At 41.3% G+C, this 24,859-nt stretch overlaps 1 protein-coding gene across 1 annotated transcript in view; it reads left to right on the top strand.

Moving 5' to 3' along the window:
* CHCHD3 (coiled-coil-helix-coiled-coil-helix domain containing 3) overlaps positions 1 to 24,859 on the top strand; it is a 1,651,044-nt gene that overhangs the window by 509,383 nt on the left and 1,116,802 nt on the right. The gene's annotated exons all lie outside the window — the stretch shown is intronic.

Below are 24,859 nucleotides of genomic sequence, written 5' to 3'. Positions count from 1 at the left end.
AAATGTGGATGTGCTCCATCAACCTCAAAGATGCTTACTACCACATAAAGATTGACAGGGCATGCAGAATTCACCTACGCTTCCGGCTGGGAGCAAGTCACTTTCAGTTTTGAGCCCTGCCCTTTGGTCTCACCACAGCCCCCAGGGTGTTTACCAAATGCATGTTAGTGATGACTGCTCACTTGAGACGGCAGGGATTCCAAGTGTTTCCGTACCTGGACGACTGGCTCCTTACTGCCACCACCAGGCATCTACTACTTCAGACCAGGGATGCTACTATCAACCTATGTCAACCGTTGGGCATCACATTGAACTGTGAAAAATCTGCCTTGTTGCCCTCACAGCGTGTCACTTTTATAGGCGCCGAATTAGACACCGTCCTCATGCAGGCGTTTCTGCCACAGGAAAGAATCAGAGTCCTACATCAACAGGTTTACGTGTTGCTCCCTCTGAGAAGAGTGAAGGCAAGATGGGTCCTCCAATTGTTGTGGACAATGGCTGCTACGATTATGTTTAGTCCCTCTGGCAAGGTTACATATGAGGCTCCTTCAGTGGCTACTCTTTGCCCAGTGGTCTCTTCAACATCTTCCACTTTCTCACCCTATTCTACTCACAAGACAGGTGCAAACAGGATCTCAGTTGGTGGCTTCGTGCTGACAAACTCAATGTGGGAAAGCCCTTCGTTCCTGCACCCCCGGTTGCCACTGTGACCACGGATGCCTCCCAGATGGGGTGGGGGGGGGCATTATCTAGGCAGGACAGTCCAAGGCATGTGGCAAGAGCACGAGATGCATCTGCATATCAATGTCCTGGAGAGGAGAGCTGTGCTACTAGCGTTGCAAGCACTTCAGAGTTTTCTTCCTCTCGGGACTATTGCAATCCACTCAGACAATATGTCAGTGGTGTGGTATCTGAACAAGCAGGGAGGAATCAAGTCATATCCCCTTTGCAGAGAGGCCATGTGAGTGTGGCAGTGGTCAGTGTCTTCCCAATGTTTTCTGAGGAAGTCCAATGTGACAGCAGACAGGCTAAGCAGAGCTATTCTGATGCCTTACGAGTGGTCCCTGAACTGTCTAGTTGCAGAGCAGATCTTCCGCAGGTGGGGTCAGCCTTGCTGTGACCTTTTTGCCAGCCCCCTCAATGCCAAATGCAGCAGCTACGTCACCCTGATCCCCCCTTAGGGGGAGTCACCCAGGGACACTCTAGTCCATGATTGGCCCTCTGGTCTGCTATATGCCTCCCCTCCAAGTTTCCTTGCTGTCAAAGGTTATTCAGAAAGCACAATCCTTGGGAAGCAAATGATTCTGTTTGCCCCACACTGGCCTCGTCAAATTTGGTTCCCCTTTCTCCATCCCTATCTCATGGATGCTTCTTGGATTTTGGACCCACAACCAGACTTGCTGACCCACATGTCAGGACAGCTCCATCCCTCTCTTTGGACCCTCCGGTTGACAGCCTGGCTACTCCACTTCCGTCATTAGTTAGGCTTCACCAATTTTTGCTGGAGGTGGTTCATATTTTATCTTCCTCTCATAAGCCTTCGACCAGGAAGATTTATTACAGCAAATGGAAGAGGTTTTCAATCTGGGCACATGCCAAAATGACTGACCCTTGCACAGCTCCAATTTCGTCTGTATTGGAGTTCCTGTCTATGCTTTTTAACCAGGGTTCAGTGGCCGCAACCATTAAAGTCCAATTGGCGGCGATTTCTACCTTTCATGTCTCAGACAAACCTAGTCTAATGGCACATAGACTCTGTAAGGCTTTCCTGAAGGGCACTTAACTTCATCCTCCGGTCTCGGAACGTGTTATGCCTTGGGGCTTAAACTTTGTTTTACAGGGTCTTACTTCACCCCCCTTTGAGCCTGAAGCCACTTGCGATTTAAAATTCTTAACTTGGAAGACTGTCTTTTTGGTAGCCATCATGTCAGCCAGACGCGTTTCGGAGCTTCAAGTTTTATCAATCAAACCCCCCTTACTTGATTTTTCTTAAGGACAGGGTTTCTCTCAGACCAAACCCCTCCTTTCTTCCCAAAGTAGTGGCAGTTAGTAACCTTAACCAATCTGTTGAATTGCCAGTGTTTTTTCCTCAGTTCTCAAACAAGGCAGAATTCAAATTTCATCAATTGGATGTGCACAGACAGTACGTTTTTATTTGCACAGAACGAAAGACCTCAGAAAATCTGATCAGTTTGTTTCATTTTCAGAAAACAGAATTGGGTCTCCTGTTTCCAAAGTCATGTGGATTTCCAGTTGTATTTCTTTCATTTATACCTCAGGGGGAAAAGATTTACCATTCTGGGTGAAGGCTCACTCTACCCGGTCTGTATCTACATCTACAGCTTTTCAGGCCAGATTGTCTATGGATGATATTTGTGCTGTGGCTATTTGAGCATCTCTTCACACCTTTGTTACTCATTACAAGTTAGATGTGGTATCTAGTGGCAGGTCTTCCTTTGGTTCCACAGTGCTCAGGAGTATTTTCCACTGAGCATCCCAGGATTAAGGTGCTGGGGATGCTGTCCCATGGGTAAGAATGTAGGCGAGATTGGACTACATAACATCAAGAAGTTATGTACTCACCATAACGTTCGATGTATGTAGTCCATCTCGCCTCACATACTTACTTACCCCCCCTCCTTCCCCCATCCTGGAGGATCTGGAGGTTAGGCCTGGTTTCAGAGTTCCCTTCATTCTTGGTTTGTTTTTCCTTTCCTTAGGTGGTGTTATGCATGGAGAATGAGTGCTGGTGCTCGCAGCAAACTAGATCTGGGGGTAGAGAGCAGTGCAGCATGGGATACCATCTTAGCCCAGCCAATAGAAAGACTTCGAGCTAAAAAGTATGGCTGAGTCGGAGCCGACATTCGGCTCCGAACCCACGGGTAAGAATGTGAGGCGAGATGGACTACATACATCGAACATTATGGTGAGTACATAGCTTCTTGTTTATACAGTGTTTTAAGTTAACACCTGAAGCTTACAGAAAAAGGTTTGTGAGCACAGACGCAAGGCAGATGAAAGTGCATGTGCTTACATTGCTGATAACGAAAACCTTCTCCTACTACCTTAGAAGTCAAATTACTCACTAATTTCCAACATTCAACACCCCCTGAAAACCAAATTATAGAGCACTAACCATGTATTCTCAGTACAAGCTCCTAAACCTTGGTTGTCTCCCCACCTCACTTGTGTGTGTGTGTGTGTGTGTGTGTGTGTGTGTGTGTGTGGGAATGTATGTATGTATATATATATATATATATATATATGTGTGTGTGTGTGTGTGTGTGTGTATGTATATATATATATATATATATATATATATATATATATATATGTATATATATATACTTATTATTACCCCCCCTCCTTCCCCCGTCCTGGAAGATCTGGAGCTTAGGCCTCACATTCTTACCCGTGGGTTCGAAGCCGAATGTCGGCTCTGACTCGGCCATACTTTTTAGCTTGAAGTCTTTCTATTGGCTGGGGCTAAGTAAGTATATATATAAATATATATATATATATATATATATATATATATATATATATATATATATATATATATATATATATATATATATATATGTATACTTACTTATACACTTAACTACTCCACTCAGGAAAACTATACCTTTCCTTTATTTTAACTTGTTCTTACTTATTAACTCTATCTCCTTAAGGCTTTATAACTCTTCTTTGCAATATGTCTCTCATATCTAAAACTATCCTAACCAAACTAATATTCATATACATATGTTTTCTAAGCTTAACCATGATCTATCTCCTTATTTCTTATGAAAAAGCTTATTATTACCACTTTAGTTACTGTCGCAGACAAACAGCTATCCAATATCCTATCCAAACACATACTCATTTAAACATTACATGTATCCCCAACTACCTACTAGCTAAATACCATCGACTTGCACACATTAACTTCAACAATCCAAATATAAGGAGACTAAAATATCTAACCAACTTCTCGTGCAAACCATCATTAGAACTAAAAACTCCAACCCTTAGCGATGGTGACATCCACCCCAACCCAGGACCAACTAATAACTCCACTGACATAACTTATAATATCTCAAGCTCTACCCTCCCAACACTAACCACTGTTTCCAATGCCTTACTTATCGGACATCTCAATATCCGAAGTATTAACAATAAGATTGCCCATCTCCATGCCCTCCTTGATACTCACTCCTTTGACATCTTCTGTCTTACTGAAACTTGGCTGAAACCTGGTACTAAAGACAATTCAATACTTCCCCCTGGCTATGACATATTGAGAATGGACCGCATAAAACGCAAGGGTGGAGGAGTAGCACTTCTGTTTAAAAATGGACTAAAAATCTCCCCTCAACCTTTTTACCCATTAAAAGATAGTAAGGCTGAAATCCTTATTTCTAAACTACAACTAAATCCTAATAAATCAATCTACATCATCTGTATCTACCTACCTCCTGGCAGTAATCATACCATAATTGAGAATATCCTAAGTTGGGTATCTTTTACCTACTAACAAGAAACAATCATATTAGGAGACTTTAATTGTGACTGGCCCTCTGTCAATACAAATAATCCTTCCTCATATATTAATCTTCATGGATTTACTCAGACAATCAATAATCCCACAAGAATCAATAAACCCAACAACAAAGAAAGTATTTTAGATTGGATTCTTACTAACAAACAGCAACAAACATATACAGTAGGAACTCTGCCTGATGATGTAAGTGATCATACCTTAACTTACATCATAAGACAAAAGAGTGACATTAATTACACCCCTACCTACAGGATCTCACGTAGCAATAAACACTTCAACCCATTATTATTCCAAAATAAACTAAAGGCCTGTAACTGGTATTTTCTAAAAATCCTAACCCTTGAAGAAGCTATCAAATATTTCAATACTAAATTCCTATCGGTCCTTGACTGACATGCTCCAAAACGATCCATCAGAGTTAAATCTAAACCTGCCCCCTGTCTGTCCAAAGAGACAAGACAAAAAATACTACTTAGGAATAAATCTTGGGCTAAATGGAGAACTACAAAAACTACTTCAGACCAACAAGCCTTTAGACAGTTAAGAAATAGCACTAAAAAAGCCATTTTTATAGATAAAAAGAACTACTACTGTAAATTACAGCAAACTCACTATGACAACCCCAAAAGGTTCTGGTCAACCTTAAATTCACTCCTACACCCAGGCCACTCTAGTACACCTTCCCCTTTAGGGGCTGAAAAGAATACCTCACATCAAACTGCTAATGCCTTTAATTCCTTTTTCACTGACACCATTAATTCACTAGCAAGTCACCTCACAATAGACAAGTCTAACCTTCCCACCTGTACATCTGCTAATCTCCCTACATTCCAACTACAATCCATCTCTACTACCTATATCCTAAAACTCATCCAAAAACTTAAACCTTGTACCCCATCTGCTGATCAGTTACCATCTGAATACCTTCAAAAAGCAGCTGAAGCAGTTGCTTATCCCATATCCATCCTTATAAACAGAACCATCAATGAAGGGAACTATCCCTGCTATCTGGAAAATCTCCCACATAATCCCTTTACATAAAGGAGGTAACTCAAATGAGTATTTTAACTACAGGCCTATAGCACTCTTATCACCCCTAGCAAAATTATGGAGAAATGTATACACCATCAGCTAATGCACCACTTAACTCAATATAACTTACTATCTAACTGCCAACATGGCTTTAGGCCATTTCATAGTACAACCACAGCTCTCCTATCTTTTACTGAGTGTATCAATAGAAACTGCAATAATAGTATCCTGTCATCAGCACTCTTTATAGTCCTGTGAAAAGCCTGTGACATGGTAAACCACAATATGCTCATAAAAACCCTCTAATCTCTTTCTCTAGATACCAAAGCTGTTCACTGGTTCACTTCCTACCTTAGCAACAGGCAGTTCTCTGGGAAAACACACTTTCATCCCTTCTGCCAGTCTCTCTTGGGGTCCCACAGGGCTCCATCCTAGGACCTCTCCTCTTCACTTTATTCATAAATGACTTACATGTAGCATACCTCAAGCTACATGCATTCAATATGCTGACGACTCTACACTCATATGCTCTGCTAACACCTCCTCTGAACTACAAACTCTAACACAGAATGTATTTAGCACAGTTGAGGTATGGTTTTTGAAACGTTGCCTCCTTTTGAATGCCAAAAAAAAACAAAAAAACTCCTGCTCTTCAGGCCTAATAGCAAGTCCCCCCACATAGACTTCTCTACTAAATCCAATAATGGCACACATATATCCCCTGACTCTACCACTAAGCTGTTAGGTATTATAATTGACAATAACCTCACTTTTGATAATCACATTAATAACACTATTAAAACCGTAAATAGAAAACTCGGCTCCTTCTATAGAATTAAAACCTTTTTAACTCCAAAGGCCAAAATTACACTCGCTCACTCTCATCTTATTTCCACTCTTCTTTATGCTTCACCCATATACACTAACCTAAAGAAAAATAATCTCACTAAACTAGCAAATGCATACAATAGAATTGCTAGATTTGCTACTGGAAACCCATTCAGAACTCACCACTGTCAGAATCTACAACTACTAAACTGGCTAGAACTTAAAAACACATTGTTACTTTCCCAACTTACCTTTGTTCATAGGATATTTTACCAACCAAAAAATACCCCTATACTGTCTGACCGTATTTCTCCCTATTCTAATCTAAATTCATTATGCTCCTCTAACAAACTTCTTGTGAAGTTAACTAAGTCTAACAACATCGCCGGTGACTCACTATTCTCCAATACCATAGGTAAATACTGGAATCTTCTACCTACTACTCTAACTTCCATTCCTTCACCCTTCCTCTTTAAACAAAAGCTCAAACAACATCGTAAAACACTCTGGTTATGCCCATGCATCAATCCCGACTAATATTATGATTTTACTAATTACTCTTCTTTTAATACCCTCTTTTACCTCTCTCTACTCACTCCCCTTGAGATGCTAATCTCTAAATCTCCCTTGTTAACTAGCCTCTGATATTAATTAATATCGAACTGTGCATGTGTATATATTTACTGAATTAAGTATATTCATGAATGTTTTCTAAACTCCCCTATCTTATACTGTAAATAGAATTAGAGTAAGTGTCCTTCCTAGTATATATTTTCAATTAGTATAATCTAGATTGAACCATATCTCTGTTTGTATTTTACTAACTACTTACTTTCTTTATGTAAATGATTTGTTTTGTATTAACTTCAATGTGGAGCTTTTCTCCCCGGGCCTCTGCTGAAAATGGAAATGTATCCAGTTGGATGAGCCCGGTAAACAAATGTTAAAAAAAAAAAAAAAAAAAAAAAAAAAGTTATATATATATATCTATACATACACACGTGTGTGTGTGTGTGTATGTATGTATATGTATGTATATATATATATATATATATATATATATATATATATATATTTGGTATATGTATATATGGCTCTGTGTGGGATCGAGTTTTCAGAAAATCGAAATTCATATGGACGAGAGCATATGATCGAGTTACCAAAAACTGGATCATTAAGAGAAAAAAAAAGACTACTCCTTTCACTGCAAGAGTGTTTGTAAGGTTTGTAGAGGGGGGCAAGCCCACTGCACTCCCACACCCCCTGCAAATTATATACACCAACTCTGAGTGAAGAAAAGGGTAAATTTCCCGATGCTCGCTGTATCGTGACCTCCATTCAAATGCTTTGTGTTTTCAAAAGATCTTTTGTTTTCTCGAGCATATGAATTTCGAGTTTCTGAAAACTCAAGTCAACTGATAGGGACCCTTGTGTGTGTGTTTCTGTGTGTGTATATGTATGTGTATATAAATATATATATGTGTAATATCTATCTATATGGGTCTACTGTTACTCACTGAAATAACACACTTTCTAATCGCGAACAGCCGACTCTGCTTCAGTAAACTTCCATTCATCTGAAAGCATGGACTGCCAAACTCCTTTCCCTGGGAAACGAACCACTTGGAAACAGCAGAGATTGGTGTTCAGATTTCTTAAGTTCCATATTAATTTCTTGTGGAACATTTTCTGTTTTGACAAAATCTGTGTGCTTTGTCTTTACATTATAGACTTAATTGCACTTTTCATACTGTTTCCAGTAGTGTCTTTTATTCTTTTCAGCATAATTGGAATAAGATGTGAGTTATATACGTGGTGGTTTTCTGCACTGTGTTGTGATTATGGTACATATATTTCTTATTTACTTGAGCTGTAATTATAGTATATATTATACACAAATTTACACCACTTACTGTATCTGTAATAATACTATCACTAATAGACAATTGTTCTTGCTGTTTGCAATACACTCTAAGATGTGACTTGTCTTCTCTTGCGCATCTGGGTAGTCAGTAGGTTAGGTAGGATAATCTTGTAAACTTTAAACTTTGGGCACAACTTCCTCCCTTCCTTTCATGGAAGAAAAGTAAGAAGCCATATCCTTTCTGATTTATGATTTTTGCTCTGACAAACTTCTGATTGTCGCCTTTTTTTTTTCTGCACTGCATTTAAGTCATTCTCAGCGTATCTTTGAAATTCACTCTCTTTTCTTTTCTCGTTGAGAACTACAGAATCATGCAGATATTAGTACAGTTGTGAAAGTAAACTTACCATAACAGTAGTTGTTTGAATGATCACTGCTACAGTAGCGTTTGCTATACGAGTTGTGTCCTGCCAGGATGTAACAACTGGCCAGCTCCAAAGCTTCAGGACACTTTCCAAGTGCCCAAACCGTTAGTTAGCTCACCTCGAACAGACATTTAAAAAAAAAAAAAAAAAAAGGTTTGGGCACCAGACCCTTTCAAGCTTTAATGCTAATAGAGAGATGTAGGCTGAGCCCTGAGAGGGCAATGCTAGGAAGAACAAAATGTCCACACCTTTGCATAAACACACCAAAGGAGATAAAGGGATGGAGTGAGGAAGTGTCTATTGCAACAGTGATCACTCGTAAGTATACTGTTAGGTAAGTTGACTTGCACCACTTTACTATGTTCATCATATTGTTCACTGCTGTAGAAAGCTTAGCTATATGGGTTGAATACCCTAGCTTACTAGATTTAGGAGACGGAAGGGGAAAGGCCCAGATGTCCCTGGAGAATGGTCCTAGCAAAGCCTGATCTAGAGCACGAGAAGGAGTCAAGCTTGTAATTCCTTGTAAATGTTACATATAGAGGACCAGGTTGCTGCTTTTAGAATCCAGCCATTTTCAAAAAGCCATAGATAAAAGCCAAGGCCCTGGTAGAGTTGGGGTTGACCCTGCCTGGAATAGTTTTGTTGTGGTGAGTACAGCAAAAGGTAAAAGCCTTAGACAACCTGTTGGATGCACTCCGTTTTGACACAGGTTGTCCCCTCCTTACCTTCGCAAGAAATTAACAACTGATTCAAAGATCTGAAAGATTTAGTTCTGTTAAGATAGTAGCTGAATTGTCTGTGGACATCCAAGGTATGGAGTGTCCTTTCTCTCTCATTTTTATTTTCAGGAAAGGAAACTGGGAGATGGATAGTTTGAACTCCATGTAAACTTGGACACCATTTTAGGCATAAAAGTATTAGTTCTCAGAGAAACCCTGTTTCTGTGGAAAATACGACAGGATTGACTTCCTGTAAAAGTTTGCAATAAAGATATTCTTCTTGCAGAGGTCAGAGCAATCGATCAAACAGTTTTCCATGTTAAGAACCTTAAGTCCACCAAGCTAGCTGGTTCAAATAAAGTAAATGTTAGCATTTCTGACACAAAATTAAGATCACAAGGAGGGGGCAACCAGTTTTTATGGAGGCTTCTTATGCAAAACCCCTTTCAGAAACATTTTGATGTGAGACCTGCATTGAAAGGAGGATCCATGGGCAGACATGCTGAAATGGCCAGTCAGTCTTGATAGAGTAGTAAGAAAGACTGTAGGACAGTAACAGACACAAATATTGCAAAACTAGAGAATCACCAACTCTGAATCTTTTCCACTTGTGAGTATTTGATTTTCTAGTAGCAGGCTTTCTTACTCATATTACTGCCTGGTGCACATCCTTAGTAAATGGTTGCCTAAAGGGAATTGAAGACCCTATTATCCAGAGAGTCAGTTGAAGTTTAATGGGGTTGGGTTGTATCAGACACACTGGATTTTGTGTGAGTAGATCCATTCTGTAAGAAAGCTTTTGATAATTGTCCCTGGCCAGTTTCAAAAAAAGGGAGAACCACTGCTGCCTGGGCCAGAAGGGATCCACCATATTGATCTCAGAGGATTCTTTCTGAATCTTCAGACGTACCCTGAATATCGATGGAAAGGGTGGAAAAGCATACAGGAACATTCCTTTCTGAGGACAGCAAAATGCATCTATTTTCCAGGCTTGCTTAAATGGAGTCCTGGAGCTGAATCTTTCCAGCTGATTGTTCAGTGAGGAAGTTGATTTGTCTAATTGAGGAACTCCCCACAGCTGGATCACATCTTAGAATACCTCCTGATCTAGTTTCCATTCTTGATGGCCCATCTTTGTCCTTTTTATCACACAGTTTTGCTTTGGATTCAGTGCAAGATATCTGTAGAGTGAGACCGTGCTGTGACTCTGTATTCCAAACCATCATGACTAGTCTACAAAGGGGGTATTACTTGGTTCCTCGTTGCTTGTTGATGTGCCACATGACTGTGGCATTGTCTGTAACAACTTCAAAAGGTCCAGGAGACCAAAGATGATTCAGAAAGTTGTGTCTTGGTCATGGCAAGCATTTATTATATATTTATGTGCTTGCATTTGTCTGTGGTGTTGCACACACGTTATACTTCTATCCCTCCTGAAACTGCTCCTCAAGCTAAGTCTGAGGATCTGTGGTGACTGACTGCTATGGAGCAGGAATTTACGCGGGGAGAAGTTTGCTGTTTCCACCAAGTGATTTCTCTTCTAAGAAACCCCAACACTGGGATTTGAAATGACAAAGGAATGTTGATGCTGGGACCAAAAAGACTTTCAGATATCATTGTATTTTTCTCATGTGGAGTCTTGCTATGGATAATCTTGAATATCATAGATGCTGTGAGACTCCAAATCCTGAGGTATTCACTTGCAGTGACTGAAGTCTGAGGGGAAAAGCTTAGAAATAGATCTAGATAAAGAGATCTATATTGTTTTCCTGTGGGAGAAGAGCTGTTCGAACTGAGGTGTCTAGATGACACCCCAGGAAAAGCAATCCTGTGTGGAGGAGTCAAAAAAAGACTTTTGAATGCCCTCTTGGAATCCCAGCTGGTATAAGAGATCTCTCATTCAAGTGACCGATTCCAGATACTTAAATGTTTCTACAAAGATAAGCAGGTCATCTAAATATGGAAAAACAAGGATACTCTGTAGTCTGAAATGAGCAATAACTGGAGATAGATACTTTGTGAACATTGTTAATGCAGTGGATTGTCCAGAGGGTAGGGCAGAGAACCAATAATGTAATCCAGACGCACATAACCTTGGGAAACTTCTGCTGTCTGAATGAATAGGGATGTGATAAGCATCTTTTAAGTCTAGTATTACCAGGAAACTTAAAACAATGAATAAGAGGTAACAGATTGTAAAGTGACAGCATTTTGAACTTGGGCGCTGTCGCAAATAGGTTTAGGAAAGAAATATCCAGAATTGGTCTCAAAGCATCATCTTTTTTCTTTGGCACTAAAACATCCTTGAATAAAAACCTTTCCCAATCTGGGAAGGATGAACTGGTTCTGTCATTCTGTGGGACAATATGTGCTTAAGGTTAGGGGGAGTAGGAGTCCGGTGTGGTGGTTAGGGAATTACCAACATGGAAATTAGTGATTTCTTCCAACTGTAATCTGTAACCTTTATGAATAATTTTCAGAACTTGGTTGTCTGAAACTATCTGATGCCAATGAGAAACTTGTAGATTTAGACTTTTTGGAAGGAAAACGGAGTGTTAGGGTTGGTGGAGGCATGAAATAAGGCCAGTTATTCCGACTTATTGGACTGTACTTAGTTTAGGGGGTTCCTGACTTTTTTTTTTTTTAACTCCTCTGCCATTTCATTTTAAAGATCTGTGTACTTGTGTTCTGGTTTATTTTGTTTTTTGCTGAAATTGGAAGAATGGTTAAAAAATCCCTTAGAAATTTAAGATTCCTGTTAGCTTACCCTTTCCGTGACACTTTCTGATAACCTGTGCAGCAAAGTAACCAAAAAATAAATCTCTATCCAAAGGAGAATTTAAAGTTTCATTTTTTCCCCATCATCTGGGAAGTTCTGAGAACGCAGCCAAGCAGATCTCGTCAAAACAGTGCCAGTGGCCATAGCCCTGGAAGAAATATCGCCTGAGTTATACACACACCATAAACAATGAGTTGTGACCAGTGAAATGGATGAAACTAAATTATTTAGTAGATCTTTCTTCACAAGAAGAAACTGCAGACAAAACATTCTTCATGCTTTCAAAATTGGTCAGAATAAAGTTTAACATATGAGCCTGACAATTCAAAATTGTAGAATTATATACTTTTTTACCTGTACTTATCAATAATATTCCCATCCTTGTCAGAAGGAGTATGATTGTAATTGACCAAATGTTTAACAGAAGTAGGATTAACTAAGGCTGGGTCAAGTGTGGAATGAGTGTATAAAGCTTAGACTGAGGAACTTTATGCATCCTATCTGCCTTTTAAGGATCAGCTGGCTGACTCTCCGGAAGATTGCAGGCAGTGGCACACACATTCTCTAAAGATGACAATACTGGTGGAATGGGTGTAGGTTTTATAGGCTCATAGAATTTCCTTAGTGACTGTGAAACTTCAGTGTTCTCCCACTGAAAATGCTGGCACATTGTATAAATAGTCGCAGAGAATGAGAAACCTCCACGGGTAGAATCAGAAACTGAGCTCTCTTCTGAGTCTCAATCAGATAACTGAGGAGAAAACCATGTATCCATCCCTTCATCTTCATGTACAGATTCAGAATCTTGAATCTGTTCAGGGGAAGTGGCATCCCCATTTCTTTTACAAGAAACCATCTTATAAGAAGAATCAGTAGGTTGAATTAAACACTGAGCCAGACCCAGTAAACTAATTCTACAGATAACATGTTTAGTAGACAGGAAAAATGGGGCCAACATTGTTATTAATGGCAGCAGCAGCTTCCCTAGAGATTGGCACACCCTCCTGACCAAAGAGGAAGGTCTTCCCTATTCCCTTACCCCAGGACTGACGTAAGTGATTCTCCCTTTCCCAAAGAGGGGGACAGCGTGGCTGTAGTTGCTGCACCAGAGGGATCAGAGATAGATGATTAATGGTTTAAGGAACCAGTTTTGTCTACAGTTAAGGCATCCATTTGTAGCTGAGGCAAATTGCTAGTATGCTGTGGTGGGAAAGGTTGTTGGTTTAGCTTTTTCTTTTTGTGGGTGGAAGAAGGACCAACCATGGCATGGGTAGATTTTTCAGTGGTGAAGCCAGAAATGGTGCTTCTCTCCTAAGGAAAGCAAGAAGCATAAGCCTTTAAAAAATTGTCTTTCAAAAGTCATTTTTTTTCACAGAAAACACAGTACAAAGCACTGTACAACTTTTTGCCAGCCCCACAAAATAAAATAAACACATTTTCCATATAAAAATGATTTTCAGCTCCTTGAAATCACTTTTAAACTGACTGGAAAAAAGTGCACTCCTGTTTAAAAGTACAGTTAAATCTCATTACAGTGTGTTAAAATACAAACTCATAGCTTAAAAATGACTCCTGAGCAGGAAAGTACAGTAAAACAGTAAATCAGTAATGTGGAAGGTTGTTTCCCAAAGGGAACTTATTTGACCAACAAAGGAACAGCACAGATTTGACCTTCAGTCTTCGAAAAGCTACAGAATAGTGCTCTCGCCAATGGCAAGAAAGTTTCTTGAAGGCTTCTCAGACAAACCTGTTAGTCAACTCATCTTGAGTTGACACTTATGGTTTGAGTGCGTGTAAAGTGTCCTGAAGCTTTGGAAGCTGGCTCGCTGTTATATTCTTAGCAAGTTATAGCCCATATAGCTAAGGTTACTGCCATAGCGATCAGTATGATGAACATCTGCACATAGTCTTGCAGTAACGTTTGATTCTTTTCTGATAACTACGCTCTGAGCAACATAACTGCAGTTCCTTGCTTGGTTTGTATTTTACTTTCTGGTCTTATTTCTATGAATTACATGACATCCACTATAATCTTGGAAGTACCATGTACAAAGACTTGAATTTTGCAAGGGTTTATATTTTGTCTCCTTTTACTTTTATCCAAAAAAAAAAAAAAAAAACGGTCAAGGCAGAAACAAGGATGGCAGTCCGAATTTTTTATTCAGGTATCACACAAGTGCTTTCACCCTGACTCAAATGCAGGGCTTTCTCAAGTGAAAAAACAAAGTGCATAATATCCCACCTTATTTAAATCCTTTCGTAAAAGGCACCAAAATATTTAAAGTGCTACACACATTTCAAATGTTCCATATAAAAAGTCCACTTTAACTAAATGAACAATAAAACACTTTAAGAAATATAAAATGCAAAACATATATAAAATAATAACCAATTCCTAACCACTTTATTAGATCTCAAATATATATATGTACATATGTATAGGAGAAATTTATATTGGGAATGAATAAACAACAATACCATCTACCTGCATCTATGAATGCTTATAACTTCTCAGCTCTATTCGCTAAATGTGGTTTTATTGAAACATGCTCATTCAAGCCCGGGGGCTGGGAAGAATTTAGTTTCAATTGCCAAAAGGTCTCCCTGCAACATAACCAGTTCTCCCAGTCCCCACCCCTTGGGTCTGGACAGACTTGTTCCAAAATTCCAAATGCAAAACCCGAATGTGCAGGTTCCATTTGTAAATGCCTACACAATGCGTTGTTCAAATTCCCTTTCCTAATACTGTAAATATGTTCATAAATACGTTTACCAAGTTCCCTTTCTGATTTACCCATGTAGAAGCTCGTACAGTCCTTACAATAGGTCAGGTACACTATGCCCTTGGTTCCACAGTTCCCCTTCCTAAAGTGAACAGTACTCCCCTTGTAGATGTTCTTCGTGTTTCACTGTTGCAGTCATTACATTAGGGTAATCTGCTGGCAGGTTGCCCTCAGTCAGCCTGAATAACACAGTCTTGGGTCTTGCATCAGTTGCTGTCTCTTCTTCCATGATGTCAGGTCGTCAGAGTTATAAAACATGCAGCCGACGCCATTTTATTCAGTCTTTCTTGCCGTGCAGTGCCTGAAGCAGAAGCAGTTCGCAAGTGCCGGTTGGCCGACTCCTGAAATTTTTGTATTCGAGTTTCAGAACCGAAGTCTTCAAACTAAAGCTAAGAACCCCGCTGGGGAAACTTTTTCTTGCTCCTTACCAATGTCAGTAAAAGTTAATAATTGCATTACTTGTGGGAAGCAAATACCTCATAAGGATTTTCATTTGTACTGTATTCTTTGCCTAGGCCCAGATCACAATGTGCCTTGCTGTCGGTTTTGTGCTAGATTTAACTAACGCACTATTAAGCGTCGGTATATTTTTGCTTCTAAATATTTTGGTACAAGATTTAATTATCCTGAAATGTTGTCGGTTAGCAATCCGACTACCGGAGTTCAAAAAAAACGCAAAGAAAAAGACAGACCGTCAAGGTCCAAAACCAACGACAAAGCTTTTCCTAAGCCAGTCGCTGGTTCGCCAGTACTCAGTGAGGCTCTTTCACAGCCCCTGATACCCGCTACTTTTGAGTCGCAGGCCTCTGCCGAGACCCATTCGGAGTCTGGTATGCCGTGAGATTCTTAGAGTATTGAACCCACAAATGTCTCTCACTTGGATGGGTCTGGAGCCGCTGAGCAGGCACCGGCTTCTGAGGGTTTCAGGCCTCAACATTTTTATATTAAACAGACGCCAGCAACAAAAACAAGGTCAAAAACTTCTTGTATGTCTAAAAAACCAACGCATGAGCCACGTGCTCAGGCCCATGTGCCTAAAAAAACAGATGATCAAAATGGCTGAGGATTTAATTACCTTGATCAGGGGTTCCCAATCCCCGCTAAGAGGCCTAGGCAAGGTACTGATTATGAATCTTCAGATCAGGTTTCCATTTCTTCTGATTCCTCTTCTGATCAGGAATTTTCTATTCCACCATAAGGATTCTGATGCAGAGATCCATCCCATCTGCATCTCCTCCTGACGATTACTCTTTTAGAGTGTCTTTGCATACTTTAAGGGAACATTTTCACTGGGAGAGTCAGGACTTATCTGAATCAAAAAGAGGCTTAGGGATTTCCAGGTCTTTGGCAATACCTCCTGTATTAGACATTGTTGATGACGTGTTTTCGGAATCAAGCATGGCTCCTGATTCTCTGCCTCTGGCTCCTAGTAAGCCAGACAGATATTACAGGGTTCCTGACTCCCACAAAATTTTATTCAAAAATCCTGCTGCTGATCCTGAGCCTATTTCTCAGGGTCCCAAGGGTGTAAAGGCCTCTACAGCCAAAAGTCCTACCCCCTCTGATAGAGATTCCAGGGCACTGGTTAGATGGGGAAAGAATGTTTACACGTCTGCAACCTTGGCAATCAGGGCCTTTAACTGCCAGTTTCATATGCTTAAATATCGACAGCATGTTATGGGCTTACTGAAACAGAAAATTATGTTGATTTCTGATTGTGTGGAAAATAGAGAGTTACAGGATTTATTGCATTCAGCAGAACAGGTTGGAAAGCATACTTTGCAGTGTGGTTTTGATTCCTTGGAGGCCTCTTGTAGGGCCGCCGTTAACTGGATCTGTGATTAGAAGGCATGCCTGGCTCAAGGAGCAAAATCTGCCTGATCATGTTAAAGCTAAATTGTTGGATGCCCCTTTGCAGCATGATACTCTATTTGGTAGTAAGGCAGAAGAGGTTTTAAAGAAAATGGAAGACGAAGCTAAATCTATGCAAACTGTAAAAGATTTCTTGCAAGTACAGCCACCCAGGTTCAGTAGACCCTGGCCTACAAACAATTGGTCCTTTCCTGCGTTCAACAGAGCCACTCAAGGCAAATCCAGGTGCTCAAAAGGCTCCAGATACCAATCACAGGGTTCTTAAAGGTCAAAGCAATGGGGTTCCTCCACCTCCAAATCTGGCGGAAACAAAGCACAGCCCTACAGTAAGCAGTCTCAATGACTTTCCTCTACCATCACCAAGCACTTATCTTTGGCAGTCCCCTTGGGGGGAAACTAGCACTTCATGCTCAAAATTGGCAGTTAATTACCCAGGACAAGTGGGTATTGAACATAGCATCCCAGGGGTGCAGATTTAATTTCCATACTTTGCCAATTCCAAACAGATGGCCGGATCTGCCACAAAATCATTGGGCAGAGGTCCAGAAACAAATCATGTCCTTCACGGATATGGGGGCTATTCAACCGGTACCAGAAAAGGAAAAAGGACAAGGTTTTTATTCAAGACTTTTTCTGGTACCCAGAAAAGACTGGACTTATCGATTTTGAACACGTTCCTGGCATTCCAAAATTCAAGATGCTGACTTTACAACAGCTACTACTTATACTAGGCAGGAATACTTGATTAGTAACTCTAGACTTAAAAGAGGCATACCTGCATATCCCAATAAGGGAATCATGCAGAAGATACCTCCACTTCAAAGCAGGTTTTTTGCATTACCAATTCTCTACACTGCCCTTTGGCTTATCTAATGCGCCCAGGGTCTTTACTAAGTGCCTGGCACCAGTAATTGCATTCTGTAGACAAAGAAGCATTCAAATTTCCTTATCTGGACGACTGTCTCATTCAAGCAGAGGACAAGGACACTCTTCTTCAACATCTGGCTTTTGTAAAAAGGCTTCTAGCATGCCTAGGGTACACCATAAATGAAAAGAAATCATAACTGGTACCCTCTCAAACAATTACATTCCTGGGAGCAAGCTTGAATACAACTGCTTAGATGGCTTACCTCACGCCAGACAAACAAAGGCAACTGACAACATACTTCAAACAAATGGCAACAAAAACCCAGTTATCTGCAAGACAAATTCTGCAGGCTTTGGGGTTCATGGCATCCTGCATTCTACTAATTCCATATGCGAGACTGCATATGAGGAAACTTCAGTGGTACCTAAAAAGTTTATGGAATCAACATGGTCACAGTCTGGAAACAATGATTCCTCTCATTCCATGCCTACAACAGGAATTTCTTTGGTGGGCAGAGACATGTCACCAAAACAAGGGACTGTCATTCACTCTACCCCCTGCCACCCAAATCCTAACTACAGATGCAGCAGACTATGCTTGGGGTGCTCACTTGGCAGGGAGATGCATTCAGGGCAAATGGAGCCCAAACCAAATGCATCTACATATCAATCGGAAAGAGATGCTAGCTGTTCAAAATGCCCTGACAGCCTTCAAGGACCTACTTCATCCGGGACAACTACTGATAAAGACAGACAACACCACGGTCATGTGGTACATAAACAAGCAGGGGGTCACTCATTCTTATCCCCTGTGCAGACTAGCCATGGCTTTATGGGACACAGCATTGACTTATCAAGTTCATCTGCAGACACAGTTCCTGCCAGGAAAAGAAAACACTCTGGCAGACGAACTAAGCAGAAACCTACGGATCCCCATGAGTGGCACCTGGATCCACAAGTCTTCAGCATGATAACAAAGAAATGGGGACGCCCAGACATAGATCTATTTGCCTCCCCTCAAAACAATCAACTAAAAAGATTCTGCACAAGGACTTATCACAGGCAAGCTTGGAAAGTGGATGCCTTATCTTTCAACTGGACAAACCTATCAGTATATGCCTTTCCTCCACTACCTCTCCTCCCCAAGGTACTCCTAAAGGTCAGGCAGGAGAAACCAAAAATGATTCTGATTGCCCCAGACTGGCCACGCCAGTACTGGTATTCGATCTTAAGGAACTTGTCCCAATGCCCAGCCTGGACCTTACCTCAAATACCTCATCTACTGTCCCAGCAAAACAATCAGATTCTGCACAGCCAACTCAAGACCCTAAAGCTGGCAGCATGGCGGATAAAGTAGCCATACAAACCACACCTTTCAGTAAAGCTGTGATGGATGTCATTTTAGAAGCCAGAAGGCCTAGTACTAGAAAATCCTATGTTGGGAAATGGAAGAGATTTTGCGCTTGGAACCAAGCTCAAGGAACTGATACAGCTGTCCCAAATATTCCTCAGATTTTGCAATACTTAACTGAGATGTTGGACAAAGGCATATCTTTCTCATCAATTAAAATCCATGCCTCTGTCATTTCGGCTCACTACAATACAGAGCCACCACTCTCTTCTCATCCTTTATTAAGGCAGTACCTCAGAGGAGCCAAAAACTTAAGGTCTCCAAGGAGAACGCCAGTACCTGCATGGGACCTCAATTTTGTCTTGGAAAAAATAAACCTTACCTCCTTTTGAGCCAGCTGCTACTGCAGATATAAAATTCTTATCTTGGAAAACAGCTCTGCTCCTAGCAATAACTTCTGCAAGAAGAGTTTTAGAGCTACAGGCTCTCATGCCCGTGGAACCCTTTATCATTTTTTATCCAGACAGGGTCTCTCTGAGAACAAACCCTACATTTATGCCTAAGGTGGTATCCAGTGTAGTCCTTAACCAAACTATTCATTTGCCAACCTTTTATCCAAATCCACAGAACAAGGGGGAGAAAATTTTGCATTCTTTAGACGTACACAGACAACTTAGATTCTACTTGGACAAAACTAAAAGTTTTCAGAAAGACAGAACAATTACGTGTGGCTTATGCCACAGCATCTCAAGGAAGGGCTATCTCCAAGCAGACTATTTCAAAGTGGATACGTCACTGCATTCGTTTCTGCTACTCACAGCATGGCAAACCAGTGCCTAAGGGCATTAGGCCACATTCAGCCAGAGCTGCTGCCACTTCTGCAGCATTTCTCAGGGGAGTACCAACCAAAGACATTTTAGAGGCTGCCACTTGGAGTTCAGTGCATACCTTTACAAAACATTACAATCTGCCTCTTTACTCTAAATCCAGGGCAGGCTTTGCCACTGCAGTTCTGCAGGGCCTCATAGCCGCTCCTAATGCTATTTAGCTCCAGCCCCCCAACCATAGCTTTGGGACAATGACTGCAACAGTGAAACACGAAGAACATAGTACAGTTGTGTACACTTACCATAAATGTAGATGTTCGAGTGTATTCACTGTTGCAGTCCAGGTTACCCACCCGCCATCCCCCTTATTTTTGCTGGAACTTATCTTTACTTTTCTAATGTATACAACCTAGGTGGTGTATTTGCTTATAGATGAAGGTAAAGCTTATTTCTGGTGTATGTATGTTTTATTTACATAAATTTAGCCAACTCTTTTGGGGGCACCTGACATCTGGGGCAAGAAAAACTGAATAAAATGGCGTTGGCTGCATCTTTTATATTTCTGAAGACCTGACGTCAGGGAAGAGGCGACAGTAACTGACGCAGGACCCAAGACTTTGGAATTCAGGCTGACTGTGGGCAACCTGCCAGCAGGATAACCCAAATGTAATGACTGCAACAGTGAATACACTCGAACATCTACATTTATGGTAAGTGTACACAACTGTACTTTGCTGCTTGTGTAGTAGCCACTGAGGACCTGATCACTTTGGGTCCCCCAACACTTGTGTGAGCAAGGAATTCTCTCACTCCAGCTAAAAGCAAAGAAAACTTTAACCAGCAATCATCCAAAAATAGACTGCCGCCCCTGGTTTAACTCCAGGAACTTTGTTGTTGCCATTTGTGTAGTAGCCACTGAGGACCTGAATCAGAAATAGACTGCCGCCCCTGGTTTAACTCCAGGAACTTTGTTGTTGCCGCTTGTGTAGTAGCCACTGAGGACCTGATCGCTTTTAGTCCCCCCCCCCCCCCCCCACACACACACACACACTTTTGTGACCAAGGAATCCTCTCACTCCAGCTAAAAGCAAAGAAAACTCTAACCAGCAATCTTCCAAAAATAGACTGCAGCCCCTGGTTTAACTCCAGGAACTTTGTTGTTGCCGCTTGTGTAGTAGCCACTGAGGAACTGATCGGTGTGGGTCCCCTCCCCCACTTGTGTGACAAGGAATCCTCTCACTCCAGCAAAAAGCAAAGAAAACTCTAACCAGCAATCATCTAAAAATAGACTGCAGCCCCTGGCTTAACTCCAGGAACTTTGTTGTTGTTGCTTGTGCAGTTGCCACTGAGGACCTGATCGCTTTTAGTCCCCCCACTTTTGTGACCAAGGAATCCTCTCCAGCTAAAAGCAAAGAAAACTCTAACCAGCAATCTTCCAAAAATAGACTGCAGCCCCTGGTTTAACTCCAGAAACATTATTGTTGCCGCTTGTGTAGTAGCCACTGAGAACCTGATCGCTTTGGGTCCCCCCCACACTTGTGTGAGCAAGGAATCCTCTCACTCCAGCTAAAAGCAAAGAAAACTCTAACCAGCAAATCATCCAAAAATAGACTGCAGCCACTGGTTTAACTCCAGAAACATTATTGTTTCCGCTTGTGTAGTAGCCACTGAGAACCTGATCGCTTTGGGTCCCCCCCACACTTGTGTGAGCAAGGAATCCTCTCACTCCAGCTAAAAGCAAAGAATACTCTAACCAGCAGTCATCCAAAAATAGACTGCAGCCCCTGGTTTAACTCCAGGGAACTTTGTTGTTGCAGTTTGTGTAGTACCACCGAGGAACTGATCACTTTGCCCCCCCCCCCACTTGTGTGAGCAAGGAATCCTCTCACTGCAGTTAAAAGCAAAGAAAACTCTAACCAGCAGTTGTCCAAAAGTAGACTGCAGCCCATGGTTTAACTCCAGAAACTTTGTTGTTGCCGCTTATGTAGTAGCCACTGAGGACCTGATCGCTTTGCCCCCCCCACACACACACACACACTTGTGTGAGCAAGGAATCATCTCACTGCAGCTAAAAGCAAAGAAAACTCTAACCAGCAGTTGTCCAAAAGTAGACTGCAGGCCTCTGGTTTAACTCCAGGGTACTTTGTTGTTGCCGCTTGTGTAGTAGCCACTGAGAACCTGTTTGCTTTGCCCCCCCCACACACACACTTGTGTGAGCAAGGAATCCTCTCACTCCAGCTAAAAGCAAAGAAAACTCTAACCAGGAATCATCCAAAAATAGACTGCAGCCCCTGGTTTAACTCCAGGAACTTTGTTGTTGCCGCTTGTGAGGTAGCCACTGAGGACCTGATCGTTTTGGGTCCCCTCCCCCCCACTTGTGTGAGCAAGGAATCCTCTCACTCCAGCTAAAAGCAAAGAAAACTCTAACCAGCAATCATCCAAAAATAGACTGCAGCCCCTGGTTTAACTCCAGGAACTTTGTTGTTGCAGCTTGTGTAGTGTAGGTGCCAGCTTTTGTAACTACTGTTATGCCTTGTTAAAATCTGTTGCAGTCAGCTAGAGTGCATACCCCAGGGGCAACCACTGCAAACCTTCTTCCTCTTAGCCCACCCCCACCCATTTCATCCGTTTCACTGCTGATAATTTGTTGTATGTTAAGGTATTTAGCCCCTCTCAATAGTCATAGCCTTCAGTCCCTCCTCTTCAATACATGTTCTTCACTAAACACCAGAGGTGCAAATTTTCCAGCCGCTTTTATCTTTAGCTACATTGTGTGCAGTAAACAATGAGCAAAGGGGAATACAAATATAAAATACAATAAAATATGCCATTGCAGACTAGTAAGCAGCATGCAACTTCCAACTTCCACTTGTGGTGTATTCCTACACACAGTTTTTCTTGGAGAAACATTCCAGTCCTTGAACAAGGGTGCCTGTATGTTTACCTTCTTTCCTTGGCTGTCCTTGATAATTTGCTAGGTTTAGCAGAGTCCCTTTGATTCTCCCCTGCTACTTTAAAATCCAATTGAAGGCCCCCCCCTCCCCCAAGTGATTGCTCAGGTACAACACACCAAAGGTTTTAAAAACCCTGGATGCCATATTTGCTCTAATTGCAGCTGAAAGACCTCCAGGTGTAGCATCTCTAGTAGGTGTCCTGGACTAGCTGATAGTAGCATCTCTAGTAAGTGTCCTGGACTAGCTGATAGTTTTCTTTAGCTAAGTGTTATCTGGAAGGTGTAGCCTCACTTCGCTCACCTACCACCTCCCCCATTCCCAGCCACTCCCCATATCATTACCTTTGTACCCATCCAAACATCCACATCCCCTCACTTCCTCCCAAAACCCCCACCCCTTTACTTCCTGTTCTCATACTACCTCCCTTCTTTGCTCCTCCCCACACTTGCCTACTATCCCCTATCATAGACTACTATTCCTTACTCCCGCCCTTCCTCTCATCCTCTGTTCTACATCCCATAAAGTGATCTGTCTCTTACAACTCAAACTATACTATTACCTTCCCTACTCCTTATACTATATCACCTCACCTCCTATCACTCACAATTGCCTTCTTCCTATTTCCATCCCTCAAACACTATTCTTAACTCAAGTACTACACCACAACTCTATCTACTAATTTGTCCCTCCATTCTTCCCCCCACCACTGCCATTCCTAAAATAAAAATATCTCCCCCGTCCCTTTTAAAACAAAAAAACAAAGTCTGCTTACTCAAATTAATACCCCATTACAAACCTCTACTTCTATCTGGTGGCATTCATCCTAACCCAGGCCCTACAGACACTACCCATAACAATAGCCCCCTATATCTAAACCTGCCAACCCCTCCAACCCACAAAAACAAATACAATTCTGCTCTATCGTCAGGTGCCTTGTAAATAAAGTTCAAGAACTCCATGCTTGGATAGCTAACTATACTCCTAACATAGTTACCCTAACTGAAACATGGTTAAACCAACACCATCTGGACAGTGAAATCATCCCTCCTGGGTATAATATCCTTAGATTAGATCAACCTAAAAGGAAAGGAGGAGGCATCTCCATATTCTACTCCAGTTGTCTATCCCAAATCAGTCCCACACTAGACTTGCCCTCCTTCTCACCAGCTGAACTCCTACTGACCAACTTCAAACTTAACAGTTTCTACACCATAACTGTCGCAACAATCTATATTCCCCCTGGAATATAACATACTTGAGAACATCCTATCTCACCTTTCCCATACCATCCACAATGAAATAATTATACTCGGAGATGTAAATATTGATTGGCTTACAATATTAGCTCCCAACACTACTTCTTCTGTAAATCTACATGTGTTTGAGCAGCTAATCACAACTCCAACCTACATTAATAAATCTCACCTACCTAGCTCTCTTCTTGACTGGATATTGGTCTCCCACCCTCAAAACTATCATAACTCCCAAACCCTTCCAAATGCCCTCAGTGACCACTGCCCAATAACAGTTACCAGACATACTCCCCAACTTACCAAACCTAACAAATTTATTACCACCCACTCACTTTCTCATTTCTGTCCTAACTCCTTTATTCACCAACTCTCCAAAATTAACTGGTCTTACCTCACCACTCTTCCTTTAGATGAAGCTGTCCACTCCTTCAGCACTACATTCCTAAACATACTTAACTCTCTTGCTCCTCTTCACACGATTAGAAACAAATCTAATACTGCTCCCTGGCTCACTAAATCTACCAGAACTCTCATGAAAGACCGGGATAGGATTTGGAAAAAGGTGGACTAAAACTAGGACCCCTTCTCTTCTTCAGAAATATAAAGAACTCAGAAATAAAATAAAAAAAAATCATCCATTATGACAAAATAAACTTCTATGCCAATTTTCCCTCTACTCTTAAATCAGACCCAAAGAAATTCTGAAGCCTATTAAACAGACTCTTCATCCAGGAAAGCCTTCCTCTCCTAACC

The sequence above is a fragment of the Protopterus annectens genome, chromosome 11.part0 (assembly GCF_019279795.1).
Source record: "Protopterus annectens isolate FY-2018-M chromosome 11.part0, PAN1.0, whole genome shotgun sequence".
Taxonomy (NCBI): domain Eukaryota; kingdom Metazoa; phylum Chordata; order Ceratodontiformes; family Protopteridae; genus Protopterus; species Protopterus annectens.
This window is presented reverse-complemented; position numbering and strand designations above follow the sequence as displayed.